Source organism: Triticum dicoccoides, chromosome 3A (genome assembly GCF_002162155.2).
Source record: "Triticum dicoccoides isolate Atlit2015 ecotype Zavitan chromosome 3A, WEW_v2.0, whole genome shotgun sequence".
NCBI lineage: Eukaryota > Viridiplantae > Streptophyta > Magnoliopsida > Poales > Poaceae > Triticum > Triticum dicoccoides.
Genome location: NC_041384.1, coordinates 90,080,737 through 90,096,486, shown reverse-complemented (window position 1 = coordinate 90,096,486; position 15,750 = coordinate 90,080,737). Strand labels below are relative to the sequence as shown.

Below are 15,750 nucleotides of genomic sequence, written 5' to 3'. Positions count from 1 at the left end.
ACATTAAAAGTTTGTTTCTCATCTAGATCAGGTTTCTCTTCTCACACTAATTTGGTTTGAAATTTTTTTGGCCCGTTTATAATTGGAACGACTATATATTTTTCATTGGATTCAGACTCAACTTTTTTCTATCACGCCTTTCAATATTGTTGTTGTATCTAGGGATTCAATTCCAGATCCTCCCACGTACTCTCTGGATAGCTCATGGATATCGGCTCGGACCACAATTAAGCCCATGAGGCTAGCTTATAAATTCAACCTGTAGCCCAGCACAAACCATCTCAACATCAAGGAGATTCTGTTAGTTGTCAACATCTTCATTGATCAAGCTTCTCCTGTTAGGTACAAAGGCTGTGTCTCTGCTTAGTTGCTTTCTCCCCCGGTTTTTCAGCCACCTCAGATGAAGATTTTATGATCACGAGCACCTCCTATTTCTTACAAACTACCTAACAACCAGTGAAAGCCTCGGATTTGGCAGAGACTAAACCAGTACTAATCTTCAGAATTGTGTTCGCTTACAGGTAAATTCCTTTTTTTCCTTTAAAACAATGGCATACAATATGCTCCTTGCGATTTCCAATGTGAGGGATTCCTGGAAAATGAAGGTCAGGGTAATTAGGCTAAGGGATCCTATTAATCTCAACAACAATGAACATCTTAGCCTTGACATGATAGTACTTGATGAAGAGGTCAGTTCATTCGTAAAAGAATATGGTTTTACTTACAGGTCAAATCCTTTTTTTCTTTCAAACGATGGCATATGATATACTCAGTGCGATTACCAATGGGAAGGATTCCTGAAAAATGAAGGTCAGAGTAATTAGGATATGGGATGCTATTAACCTCAACAACAATGAACTTATTAGCCTTGACATGATACAACTAGATTAAGAGGTCAGTTGATTGGTAAAAGAATATGGTTTTGCAACATAAATAGACTACTATGAGTTATATATCGATGCATCTTCTCACTATATTATTATGTTTCAGGGCACTATGATACATGGCAAGGTAATGAAAAGTAAGGTAACAAGTTTAGGCCACTGGTCCAAGAACGATAATCAGAGGATGGCTCAGCAAATTGATTTCCGGCGATAGATATGGTGAAACAGGAAAGACATTTCTGTTGAAAGCATTTACGATGAAATTAAGGTCCGAAGGGAAGATAGTTCTAGGCTTCTTGCAGTAGCTTCAGGTGGTATTCCAGAATCTGCTGAAGGTCACTAATGAGTCCACGTGCAACATCAAGCAAGGAATATTTCTTGCAGAGCTAATAAAGAAAAGTTCACTAATAATATGGTATGAAGCACCCATGAAACACAATCACTGTTTTGAGGCACTAGGCAAGAGTTTGAGGGGCATTCTTCGATTCACAAATGAGGATGCCAAGCATAGACCGTTTGGAGGAATGACAATAGTCTTGGGAGGTGACTTCAGGAAAATCCTACCAGTTATACCAGTGGGGAAAAGGGAACATATCATATCCGCATCTATAAAGAGATCCTACTTATGGAAGAACTTTGAGGAGTACCGACTCACATAAAATATGCATGTGAATTCATCTGATGGTAGTCATGGAAAGAAAACGGAATTTGCAAGCTGGATACTAAACATCGGTAATGACACATGAAGAAGATTGGCTAAGCATCCTGGAAGACCTAATTTTACATGAAGGAGATAACCGAAAAGCATCTATTGTTAATAGCACCGACCTTGACGTACAAAGCAGGTACACTCATAACACATACCTAGAGGGAAGAGTGATCATGTGCCCAAGAGACGAGAATGTCGACGAGATTAACACCTACATCTTGAGACAAATTCCGGGAGAACAGGTAATTTCTCAGTTCACATACAACATGCAAAGCAATGTCAATGGTGGAAGATTAACATATGTTGTACCGAGTTGAGTTTCTAAATAGTCTTAACATTTCGGAATACCAAATCATGAACTAAGGCTGAAAGTACCGGATTACCAGTAATGCTTATGACAAACATCAACCAAATTGCAAGACATAGCAATGGGACCAGACTAACAATAACACAGCTAGGAAGGTGGTTCATCGAAGGTCAGATCATAATAGGACCTAAAATTGGTGACAAAGTTTACATGCCACGAATTATCATGCACCAACTGATTCAAAATGGCTTTTCATTTTAAAAAGGAGAAGATACCCAATATCAGTGTGCTTTGCTATGACTATGAGCCGAAGTCATGGGCTATCTCTCAAAAAGGTCGAACTGTAATTATAAAGGCAAGTGTTCACTTACGATCAATATTACATTGCAATGTCAAGGGCTACAAGCAGAAATGGATTGCAGATACTCATAGCGAATGAAGAGCGTCCATCCGACAGCGTTTCAAAACACATTGTTTACAAGGATATATACTTTAGAAATTTTCTTGGTTGCAGCTATAATTAAAACAAGTAAAATCATTCTTATTTTTCTAAATGTAATGCAGACATAGCTGCCTTTCTGTTTAAAATTAGTATCTCCGCAATATTATATTTGTGAGCAAGGTACTTCTATCTGCATCTACATGTAATGGCTCAGAACTGATTTGCGAAATCCAAGATGCATTTTGTATGAATCACCGATGTGGAGTACACACTTACTGAAGATAGAGAAGCATAGAGGAAGCAAGATCATTTTCTCAATTCCTATAACTATTCTTTCTTAAATAGACCCAGCAAATCAGATCCAGTTTCACAAATAGTAGGTGCTTCCTAAATAAATTAATGAAACAACTAATTTGGTAGCCGTGACCACTAACCGTCCCAGCTAGCTCCACGACACCTTCCATCTGCTGCTGGATGACTCTATGATGTGATGTTGGAATAAGCCACGGCGTATGTGGTCAGACTTGTCGGGCGCGACGGATGCGCGCGGGACGGACGGGACGCACTGGTGCCGTCGGGCTCGTCGGGTTCGTCGGGCGTGTGGGTGGCGCGCGGGACGAGCGGGTCGTGCGGGACCCAGCAGCGTGGCGTGTGTGTATGTGTGTGTATGGGCAGTGTATGGCCCGTGTGCGTGCGTTTGATTCACTATCGTAGAGTGGTTAGTTGCAGCGGGCGCTGGCTATGCGTGGTGGTGACCAGGTATTACGGATGAGTAGGTGCTCACGTTGGTAGAAGACCGGATCACCAGGAGCATGGGCGTGCGTGGGTGTTGTAGCTACAAAGCCGGCTGGGGCGTGTGTTAGTGCATGCGTAGGAAGAGGCCATGCAGTTAGTGGCTGGCGTGCGTGAGTGTGTGCCTGGTGTGAGTCCGGCTATATAAGCCACGTATTGGTGATGTGTTTGAGTTGGTACTCTGGAATAGAAAAACGGGGCCGTGAGTGGCCGGGTGAAATCCAGTGTATCCTTCTCCGTTTTTTTCTGTGCTCCTACTTCTTCTACCTCCATCCATCCGTATGAGAGACTTTGCGAGGGCACTGATGTGGGCGTTATCCAGGAGAGCCCCCGGCGCAGCCGCTCTAAGGCTTGTCATAGTGGGAGTAACTTAGCTAGTAATATAACGCACTCCAAGAAAATTTTGCTTATGTAGCAAGTAATTAATTAGAGATGATAACATAATATGTTACTGTAACATAACGTTTTTCAAGATAAGATGAGTCTGCAAACTAATAAATGAAGCCATCTATGATACTACTATTATGTTACTTTGCATTATGAATGTAGTAACTTAGACTAGTGTCATATGCATGACACTAGTCTAAGTTACTTCCCACTATGACCAGCCTAATGCCGCCGCTCAGATGGATAACACTAGACAGGACAGAAGACCTATCGACGATTCGGGACAAAATTAGTCATCAATCACTAATAAGATACCCACAGCTTAGTAGCCACGTGTCTCTGTCTAACTGAGTATAGAAAATACAATTTTTACCATACTAAATTTTGTTTCATATATTAAATAATACAATTTGTCTAATTCACATCTAGATGTTTTCTAAGGATGTCACATCTAATCTCCCACAAATAAAGTAGCAACAAGGAACAAAAAAAAGTTGTGACAAAAAAAAAAACCACAAACATAGTGGACATCATGTTAAATGTTACATAACTATGTCACATCTAGATGTGTCCTAGACAGACCCTAAATAATATACGTAATAAAACTATACGAGGAGCAATACAAGTTAAATACCAAAAAGATATGGAAGAAAAAAAATATTTTTTCAAATCAAAATGGACGCCACCACTCCATGCAAATAAATTACTACTCCCTCTGTATTAAAATATAAGACTTTTTTGACACTGTCATTGTCTAAAAAAAGTCTTATATTTTGATGCAGAGCGAGTATTACATTAAAAAATATATTCTCCACTCACACTACAAAGGTCTAGAGATTCTATACAAAAGATTCATAGATAGAACAAATTCTAATTGTTCAATATGTAATACGTCTAAGTGCTGCAGAAAAAATTATAGAATTGGCCACAATGGAAGAGAGTAAGAAGTCCGCCTAAATAGGCAAAGTAAAAAAAGATGACTAGGATGGTGGAAACGTCCAAATATGAAGAGAACAATGACTAATTGATAAAACAGTAATTCCATCACCAATAAAAAAGTAACATCCACGGATAGAAAAACTTCCACATTTGAAACTATACACTAGATCTTAGTGTTTCATAAGTCACAATGTTCAAAATAATAATTTAAAAATTCTTGACTTTTACAATAGACCTACATCCATTGTAATGGATACTGACAGAAATAGGTACATGAATAAATATGCTAGCCCGTGCGAATGCATGGGTAGATGACTAGTGGAGTTTAATTGTTAAACAATAGCAATTTTGTCTGATGCAAGAGCCTGGCTAGTACTCTAAGGAACCGCACCACGCGAGCGTCCGCAACTGCCATGTTCGGGTTGCGCTTGGCTCTTCGCCTCTTCGAGAAGAGGAACAATGATGTTACTCCTACTTCTACAGTATCGAATCCACTGCTGCATGTCCGTCCACCTCGTGCGGGAGGGATAGCGTGTATCGAAAGCTTCAACTTACTGCTCCTGCCTTTGCGTCTATGACAGGTGGGCCCAACAGGTGGTTGGCCCTCCTGTCATGCAGCCAAAGGCAGGTGAAGTTAAGGCACCGGCGCTCAGTCCGCGAGGGAGAGGGCGTTGTAGTAATCAAATTTCTCGGTCTTGTACGAGTGACGCGACACATCAAAGCACTGCACTCGATATAAGTCTTTTTACACATTTCAAATGGGCTACTTCGTATGTAGGAGTAGACATATTCTGCTTCGTATGTAGTCACTTGTTGCAATCTCTAAAAAGACTTATATTTGGAAACGGAGGGAGTACAATGCATGCATGCATGCCGTGACTTTACTTTTGATACTTGCATGTGTTGATTTGATGCACCTTGCCAAATTTTGACTATAAATTTAACTAACCATATTTTCATGCATGTCACAAAAAATTACGGGGCTGTTTGGATTATGACTATGTTTGTCTTATGTTGCCACATTATTTTTCCCACACTTGCCACACTTGCCTAACCTGAGTTACTCAAATTTTTAGACACACTTTGGCTTGCCTAAGGGAATCTTACCATAATTTTTGTGTCTATGACATGTGGGGTTCATTGCTAATAAAAAAATTCTTGTCTTAGGTGTGGCTAACAAAAAAGACTTATATTTAGGAATGGAAGGAGTAGAAAATATAAATAATAATGCATGTTGGGGCAACCCACGTTTCCGCTAATTTTAGCAGTGGGCTTGTTCACAATTTTTATGAGGGGGCGGTTGTTCATTTAATGGAGGGACTCGTAGTACTAGACTTGAACGATACAAAGTGCGACCTGGCACACCGTAACACCACTTGGAACAAGTGGGTAGCTATCTCAAAAAACAATCAACAACTAAAAAAAACCTTGACCTGGCATGTAGTAGTACACAATTTTAAACGATTGTTTTGATGGAGTGAAAAAGGAAAACTACCCCACTACGTATATATAGGCCGGAACCTCCACGCTTGCTTGCTAGGGTTGCTCTATTCACACACTCTCATCCTCTCCGGATCTAAACAAGATAGGGGTAGTAACACTGTCTTTCTCCCTTCAAAAAACACTGGCTTTCTATCCTCACCGCTGGTTACAGATTCGGACGTATCCCCCTCCACCAGTGAAGGGGAGGAGGGGCAGCGTTTAGGCCGTCGTCGACAGCGAGGGAGGAGACCCACTGCCAGCTGCACCGTTATCTCTGGCCGAGCGCCAGCGCGGGAGGTCCTCCGATCCCTTCATTGTTGCCTGTGGGCGGATCCGGCCTCCCGCCGCCCACCTATCTTCGTTCGAAACCGCCTTAGCTCTACTTCCCCAGCTCGCTACATTGCTGCATGTGCATCATTTTCTACCTCTCAGCCCCTCTCGATCGGATGGTCCAACGTCACATATTTTTTCTTCTATTGTTAGAGGTAAAGCTACTTCATGGAGTCGAAGCTTGTACTCCCTCCGTCCGAAAATACTTGTCATTGAAATGGATGTATCTAGATGTATTTTAGTTCTAGACACATCCATTTTGATGACAAGTAATTCTGTACGGAGGGAGTACTTGGTTCAAAAAAGAAATAAAGTGGGGGTGGGGGAATTTAGTATGTACATCGGACTTGGTACAAACAGGAAGGAAAGGGGGTGAAAGTAGTACAGACTGGTCATCCAACCGGTCTCTTGGTCGAAAAGGGAAATATTGGGGTAACATTGTACACAGTGGTATGACCAGAACTAGATTTGCTATCCACACATAGGAGTAGGTGGCTAGAGTGAACAAAAATGGGACCAACCCAGATATGTTTCTTGGATGTTTGTTTCTCGGGGCAACAAACTATGAATCACGACTTTATGCCCCTGTTTACGTACATGGTGCTGGACTGCTGGTGCACCCACTGTCCCATGCCCTTATACCAAATATTTAGGCTCCGTTCGGAATAAAGGGGCAGAAAAAATAGGTCTTGATGAAAATAGAGGAATAGGAAAGGAATGTAAGTATAAAACTATGCAACTGTGAACCGAAGGAAACTCTCAAGAGAATGTGTTCAGATGGACTACAAAATGTACATATTTTTTTAGAGTAGCATGCTTGGCAGTATGTGATGCTATTTGTTTATTCAGCTGCACATTGACTACTCTTGTCCTCACCTCACGTACTACAAGTAGGTTGATTTTTCTATTCCGGCAACACAGCACAGCAACCTGTCTAATGCATGGCAGCGAGCGCCTACCTCGGGCTTCCGCCCAAAAAATGAGCAGCGCGTGGATGTTTCTAATCCTATGGAATTAGTACTACCAGACCAGCTTTCCTATGAAACACTATTCACCTTTCCCGTGTTCCGAACGGTTGGAAGGAAAAGAATACCGTAGGAATTGTGTTCCTACAAAAATCCTGCACCAAACCTATGAACCAAACGCACCTTAACTGTTCTTAATCTAATGTCCCTGGTAAAAATGAAGCCGTGCCACTGTTATAAGCCATGACAAGTTTAGCCAAATGTTTTTGCCTGTAATTGTTTGGGACTCTGACTGTTTCCTCTGTGCCTTTTTGTGCAAACAGGGATATCCAATTCACCTGGTTGCTCTTGTGACCTTTTGGTGCACTGCACAAAACTCTTCTTAAAAGAAGTGACTTTTGTGCTGTTTAACTGGAATGTCAGAATGGAACAGTTGGTTCATTTTGGTGGAACTGCCCAAAGGGAGATCTGTGTTCCAATCCTCATCATCCATATTTGTGCCATAACCTTCCTTTAGGTAAGAACGATATTTAATGCATGTGTTCATGTCTATTTTCCGACTGCCATGATAAAATAATGCTGTTTTTTACTAGTACACTTGTACTCCATCACGGACAAAACCAATTCTGAATTAGAAGGCCAATCATGTACTTGGTTTCACCAACTGGTGAGGAGAAAGAGAAACAGAGCATGAAGAGGAATAAGAAGAAGAATAAATAGTGCCAAGGCGATCTTGCTGAAGCCAGAGGCCTCAGTCGAGGCCATTCAAGGGCTCCGGAAATGACTACCTTACATGTGAGACGATCCTCCAGGGAGCCCTTCCACTTCTGCTGTCTCACTTAATTAATTAGGAGTACTTAAGTACCACTAATTTATTACTGCCGAATTTTCCTGTTGGAGTTAAAGAAATCTTTAGTAGGACCCTATGCTGAATCATGTACGTGTGTATGTTTGTCTATGGAGGTGAATCATGTGGTGGAGCAGGGAGGGAATATTATTAGTGTCATGACATAATAGTGCTATTGTTTTGCATGTCAATTTATTGCCATTGGTTCAATGAGGCAATGTTTTGCGTATTGTCCATCATGAATTTGATGCTACTGTTTGAGTAATATGCTAATGTCTTCCTATCCTTTCTCACTGAGCTAATGAAGGTTTCACCTTGTTCCTACTTGTGCAAACAGGGATCATGTTGTGCCAATCATACATTTTAGTGGAACTACACAAGACAATAAAATGAACTGTATCCTAGCCAGTGCTTTAACTCTGCTGGAAGTTCTTGATGATCTTTCGATATAATCTCAGCACTGGTAAACAAGAGTGATTTCAACCATACATTTGAAGTGCACAAAAATATATACTATTGTGTGATTCTAGTGAATGCTTTATCATCTCTTATGGGACTACATGAATAAGCTTTTTTTCTAAGGTTGGTACGGGCCTAAGGTCTTCATCCATATTAGTTTGCTATCATCTCTATTTGTATCGTGCTACTGTCATGAGAAACTCCTTTATCTTTGCACGTTAAAGTTTTGCAACCTATGATAAATGGCAATGCTTTGAGTGTTGAGTTGAGCTAACTGGCACTGATTAAATAAACTAATACCTCTCTTTAAGCAAGACTACTATGTTGCTAACTTTACCCATTAAGATAATGAGGGTGCTTCCATTTGTTAGTGTATGTTTCATCAACTAGTCCCACTATTACAGTAATCTCACTCTCTCAATATATGTGCCAACAAGCATGCTCGATTTTGGTGGAACTGCACAAAAACTTTGGGTGCTTCATTGCCTCGACAGCTTCCGTCCTTTCCTGTCAGTCGCTAATCTCCGCTTGCTTTCTTCCTTTGCTGTCAGTCGCTTGGCTTATCTCGGCTTCCAGTCAAAGGAAATAGTAAAATATATGCTACCTCACACAGGTTGGTACTGGTCTTTATCCTGATTATTGTGCCTGTCATATGTATTAGTAATTTGGTATTGTGCTACTATTTGCCGATTTCATACACTACAAGAAATATGTCAACTTATGACCTTCTGTCAGTGACCCTCGAAGAATTGTTCATAAATTTATGACCATTTTAGACCAATTGGTCAAAAGCTGTTCAGGGGGCTCCAAACCCTAAACCATTGCGACCATTTTGGTCAGAAAGGTCGTAATTTCCTTACACGAAATGGTCACAAAGCAAACAGTGCTAGTCAGCTGCCTTATTTCTAGTTGTTAATGACCAATATAGATGGTCATAGCCTTGTAGATTGTGGTGGGTTGTGATGACTAGGCGCCATCTGTGTCATGTCCATGTGGCGGTTTTTGTCCTAGGTTGTGAAGCAACCTATATTTCTATCATTCCCAAAATTCCCAAAAAGATCTCATAAATTCTTTGGGGCATATCTTCATCAAATATGTAAAAATCCTTCCTTGCCTAGTTCAAAACTAATTCAACAATATTCATTTTCCTATTCTGTTCACAACAACACTTTATGAAGGAAGTGCTATTTATATATTCTTGATTACCCTCGGAATTTTTGGGCACTCTTTCCTATCCAAATTATTACCGCATGACAAAATTCAGCTCCATTTTCCTAGCAATCTTCCTCGGCAAATTTCCAAAGTTTTTGTCCACCTAGAAGCATTGTGAAGGAAGTACCTTTTTTATATCTCTAAATGACATGAAATTTATACAGTCCCTTCATATGCCCAAATTATCAACCTCCTCCAAATTGCAGCTCAGTCAAATCATCTATGTGAGCCCAGGTTCAATTTATATTTTATGGCCAAATTGGCACGTTGCAAAGCAAGTGTTATATAGACCCCTCCTATTACTCTCAAACTTTTCGGGCACTCTTCCATACCCAAATCATTGCCACATGATTATATTCAGCTCAATTTTCCTAGTAAATCTTTCTCGGGAAATTTCCAAAGTTTCTACCTCGAGAGAAGCTTTGTGAAGTAAGTACTAGCCAGGCTTACCCAAATGATCTGAAAATTTACCAGCGCATGACCATACCTAAGTAACTTACCTACACCAATTTTGAGATCATTTCATTCATCCAATCTCTCTCACTAGTTTTCCCAAGTTTCTGTCCATAGAAGAGCATTGTTAAGGAAGTACTACTTTGGCATGTCCAAATGGTATCAATTTTCAACAATGCTTTCCTATGCCCAAATAACCATCCTCCACAAAATTTCAGCTCACTCCATTCATTATTTTGAGCCCAGCTTCAACATTCATATTTTTGTCCAGCGTGGTACTTTGCAAAGCAAGTACCACCTAGGATCCTCCTTTTGAGCTAAAAATTTGTGAAGACATTCTCCTTAGTAGATGATCATCCTCAGCCAAAACTCACGCCCATTGGCCATGTGCATTTCGCGTACCGCTAATCAAACACTTGGCTGCTAATTCATGTTTGAGCATCGATCGGTCTCCTCGTGAGAATCTTATGTTGTAATTTTCTTCCTAGCACCAACCTGGGGAGTGCCCAACCCACTAGACATGCCTAGGCCGCCCAGAACACATGGCAACATTACGGTCACGCGGTGACCACGCGACGGGCATGCGAGTTTACGCGCTCTAGAGTTGGGGCCCTCGACCACCGCCCAAACCTTGACGTATCGCCACCAAACCATGTATTTATGATTAAATAGGTCCTTATGTAACTAGAAATGATTTTTGGAAAAAATAAATAGCAAACTATGAGGCAGCTGCAGTTCAAATTTGACCCGCTTCCAACTAAATCGGCGGAAATTTGTCTTTTTCACGAGAGGTGGATCAAATTTTTTTACACCCAACCATTTTGTCAATTGTGCATTAAATATGGCCTAGTATTTTATAAAAATGATTTGGTCCAATTTTGCAACAATTATTTGGTAGTTCCTTCACAAAAAAACCTCCTTTCATGCGCTCGAAAAATGGAAAATGGTTTTTTCGTCCAACGAAAATGAAAACTTCCTTAGACAACATTGTTTGCCATTCCAATATGCACCCTTGTGCACAATATGAGATCATTTGAACAAACTTTGCCATGGATGTGGCCATAAGATTGATCATTTGGCTTGAATTGATCTCCACAGGTGATAGCTCATTTCTGAGAACACTTTTTAAAAATAATTGTTGTATTACAAGTTTATTATTTTTCCTAGGAACTTGGCCAGATATAATGACACAATGCGAAGGTTTTCCAATTTTTTGATTTTTTTTGAATTTTTTATGCCTGTTTCAAAATGCGGTCAAAACGGCGGGAATGACCGTTCCAAGCTAGTGGTTGAATCTTGGAATTTTTTTGGTGTTTCTATGATTAAATAGGTACTTATGTAACAAGAAATGATTTTTGGAAAAAAATAAATAGCAAACTATGAGGCAGCCGCAGTTCAAATTTGACCCGCTTCCTACTAAATCGGCGGGAATTTGTCTTTTTCACGAGAGGTGGATCAAAAAATTTGACACCCAACCATTTTGTCAATTGTGCATTAAATATGGCCTAGTATTTTAGAAAATTGATTTGGTCCAATTTTGCAACAAATATATGGTAGGTCCTTCACAAAAAAAACTCGTTTCAGGCACTCAGAAAATGGAAAATGAATTTTCCGTGCAAAGAAAATGAAAACTCCCTTAGGCAACATTGTTTGGAATTCCAAGATGCACCCTTGTGCGCAATATGAGATCATTTGAGCAAACTATGCCATGAATGTGGCCATAAGATTAATCATTTGGCTTGAAAGCCATGAATCTTCACGCATGATAGCTCATTTTTGAGAACACTTTTTTAAAATAATTTCCGTATTAAAAGTTTATTATTTTTCCTGGAAACTTGGTCACATATGATGACACAATCCGAAGGTTTTCCAATTTTTTGTTTTTTTTGAATTTTTTATGCCCGTTTCAAAATGCGGTCAAAACAGAGGGAATGACCGTTCCTAGCTAGTGGTTGAATCTTGGAATTTTTTTGGTGTTTCTATGATTAAATAGATACTCATGTACCTAGAAATGATTTTTGAAAAAAATAATAAGCAAACTACGAGGCAGCTGTAGTTGAAATTTTACCCGCTTCCTACTAAATCGGCAGAAATTTGTCTTTTTCATGAGAGGTGGATCAAAACTTTTTACACCCAACCACTTGGTCAATTGTGCATTAAATATGTCCTAGTATTTTAGAAAATTGATTATGTCCAATTTTGCAATAAATATATGGTAGTTCCTTCACAAAAAAACCTCTTTTCGGGCACTCGAAAAATGGAAAATGAATTTTCCACGCAAAGAAAATGAAAACTCCCTTAGGAAACATTGTTTGGAATTCGAAGATGCACCATTGTGCACAATATGAGATTATTCGAAGATGCACCATTGTGCACAATATGAGATCATTTAGCTTGAAAGCCATGAATCTTCACGCATGATAGCTCATTTTTGAGAACACTTTTTTAAAATAATTGCCGTATTACAAGTCTATTATTTTTCCTGGAAACTTGGTCACATATCATGACACAATGCGAAGGTTTTCCAATTTTTTGATTTTTTTTAATTTTTTATGCCCATTTCAAAATGCGGTCAAAACGGCGGGGCTTGACCGTTCCTAGCTAGTGGGTGAATCTTGGAAAACTTTTGATGTTTCTCTGATTGAATAGATACTTATGTACCTATAAATGATTTTTGGAAAAAATAAAAGCAAACTACGAGGCAGCTGCAGTTCAAATTTTACCCGCTTCCTGCTGAATCGGCAGAAATTTGTCTTTTTTCACGAGAGGTGGATCAAATATTTTGACACCAAACCATTTGGTCAATTGTGCATTAAATATGGCCTAGTATTTTAGAAAAATGATTTGGTACAATTTTGGAAAAAATAGTTGTTAGGTTCTTAACAAAAAACCCTTTTTGAGCACTCGGAAAATGAAAAATGAATTTTTTGTGCAAAGAAAATGGAACCCCCCAAATCAACATTGTTTGTCATCCCAAAATACACACATGTGCACTATATTTATTCATTTTAATAAACTATAAGGCTGTGTTTGATAGTAAAGTACTAAAAAACCAAAGTTTTAAAAACCGTAGTATTCTTTAAAACCATGGTATTTGAAAAAACCGTAGCATTCTTTAAATACGTAGAAAATGCAGAGGTATCAAACGGGGCCTAAGTGGTTATGTTGAATGTTTGCCCTGAATAAGAGGATAAAAACTATAAGAAAAAACAACATATTTTTTTACATAACCTTAATTCTTATTGGTGGAATCAGCTAAGGCATGGATCGATGACATGGCGTACATCCGTCCATCCACCCGTCCATCCAACCATCCCGAGCCAGCTACCCCATGACCCCAGACCAACCGTGACCTAATCTATCCATTCCTTTTCCACCCCAGGATCTCTCCTCTCCTCTCCTCCACATCCGCCGCACCCACCCACCCATCCCTCGCCGCTGCCTACCTCCACTCCACCGGCGACATCCGCCCTCTGCCCCCGATCCTATCCACCTCCCCTCACCTTCTATCCCACAGCGGGGCCCCTAGATCGAGGAGGCTGGCGCCGTCAGATCCGCCATGCCCACAACTCTCTTTGCCCCACCCCAAACCCTACCCACAACCGCCGCCGTGCTCCATCACCAGCGACCTTGCCGCCGCCGCCCCTATCCCCTCGCCCTATCTCCATGCTCGCGACACCGAGCCGGTCGGGAGGAGCCACCGCCCCACAGCACGCTCGCGCCGGTACGTACAGGTGGTGCCCCCGCCGGATCTGAACAAGAACACCGAGTGGTTCATGTACCTGGCGTTCCTAGATCCATCCGCCCCACCCTCTGCTCACCCTATCTCCCTTGGTGTTGGGGCATCCAGATCGAGCAGGTCAGGTGCCGGCGCTCCACGATCTCCATGCGATGCGCCGGCGAGGCGACGGTGATGCTTGTAGTGGACGCCTCCGCCGTCTTCCACCAACACACAGCCGTGCCCTCCGACGCCGCTCTTCCACGCGACGAGAGGCCTGGGTGCCGCTCGGCTGGGACAGAACCCCGCGCTCGACGATGCCATGGACATGGAGGTCTTCAAGGTACCCTCTTCCTCTCCTTCTCTGTCCCTCACCTCCAATACTTGCCACTGAGCTCGTGACAACGCCATGTCTCACTTGGGCCCTCTGATGCTTGCTCGCTACGGTCTCTCGATGAACACAATTGCTTACTCCTAAAATCCCTAATTCTGAGTGTTTACTCTTGCTGTTCTACATACTTTCATGTACCACTATCATACTCCAGGCTTGCTTAGAATTGCAATTCCACGCTTAGAATCATGACACCATCGAGTCACAGGGACATCTCAACTTCTGAACGAAAAAAAACATTATTGTTTGCTGCATTGCATATACCATTACAGTTCATGATTGAGTTTTGGACTTGCGTAATTCCATCATCAGGGGAAGCTGATAACCACACAGCCAACTCGTGCTCACTGTGTTTGACCGCCAGCTCGTGCTCACTGTGTTTGACCGCCAGCTCGTGCTCTACTGCGACGAGTACCGATGCCCACACAGGTATGACCTGCGTGCCCCCCATGACCTTGCACCGGTGCTATGTGCGTGAGCGCGCGCACTTGCTACAATGTCGGGTGCGGTGGTGTGCTGCAAACTTGCGATGGGGGCGGCCAGGTGGTGCGTGGCCGTGTGTGTGGCGATATATGGAGCTCCGGAGATTCCTATTGGATTGCCGAGACTTGGTCTTGGTTCTGCCGTTGGCGTGTTGTCTTTGCTCTAATCTGGTTAAAACTGTGTGATTAGACTAGTAGCATCAGCTCTTTATCTGGAAAAAGAATACTATCAAGTCCTTAGCTAGCTAACTAACTAGTACAAGCTGCAACCCAATAGGAACAGTAGCTTTCATGCACACATCTAGCTAGCTAATTAGTAATTACACTACTAGTATTCAGAAACAACTTCACTTTGAAACTCTGAATCACTTCTCCCTGACAGACACTTCACCAAAATGTATCCTGTTCCAAACTCTTATTTGTATCATTATTTACCGAATGTTATTTTATTATTTTTGTTGAACTAATATTGTCTGAATCATCCCTCTTCTGTAGGTCTTTATGAAGCTTTGGAACTGAGGGACGGTGGATCTGACTACTTGGGAAAGGGTGTTTCCAAGGTTCCATTTGAGCGAATTTTATAACGAAATGTTTGTGTAGCAAGCTATAGTTAATTAGTTGGCAAGTGTGATGTCCATTCACACCTCCTCTGTTTTTTGCAGGTCTGGCAGCACCGCCGTGTCGACGACCAAGGTGGTGACCGCGACAGCGAGCGGCGCGTGTTGGTGGCTGCGGGACTCGACGGCACGGCTCATATATGCGCAAGCTGGGCATTACTTTGAGTTCATATATGTGCTTGTCACTCCATAGGTTATAGTCATTCCCTATGTTTCCTTATATGTTCTTGTAGTTTGGTTGCTTTCCTGTTCATGCATGTTTGTACAGCTATATATAGTTATGCTGTGAATCTGTCATGCATGTATTGGAATGCAGGAAATGTTTAATACATGT

The 15,750-nt window shown here is 41.4% G+C and overlaps 1 long non-coding RNA gene across 1 annotated transcript; it reads left to right on the top strand.

Moving 5' to 3' along the window:
- The first annotated feature begins 14,667 nt into the window (after window positions 1-14,667).
- On the top strand, window positions 14,668-15,483 carry LOC119271290. Its single transcript, XR_005134474.1, has 3 exons — window positions 14,668-14,746; window positions 15,295-15,359; window positions 15,462-15,483. It is a non-coding gene; the product is annotated as an uncharacterized LOC119271290 (long non-coding RNA).
- Window positions 15,484-15,750: the final 267 nt, after the last annotated feature.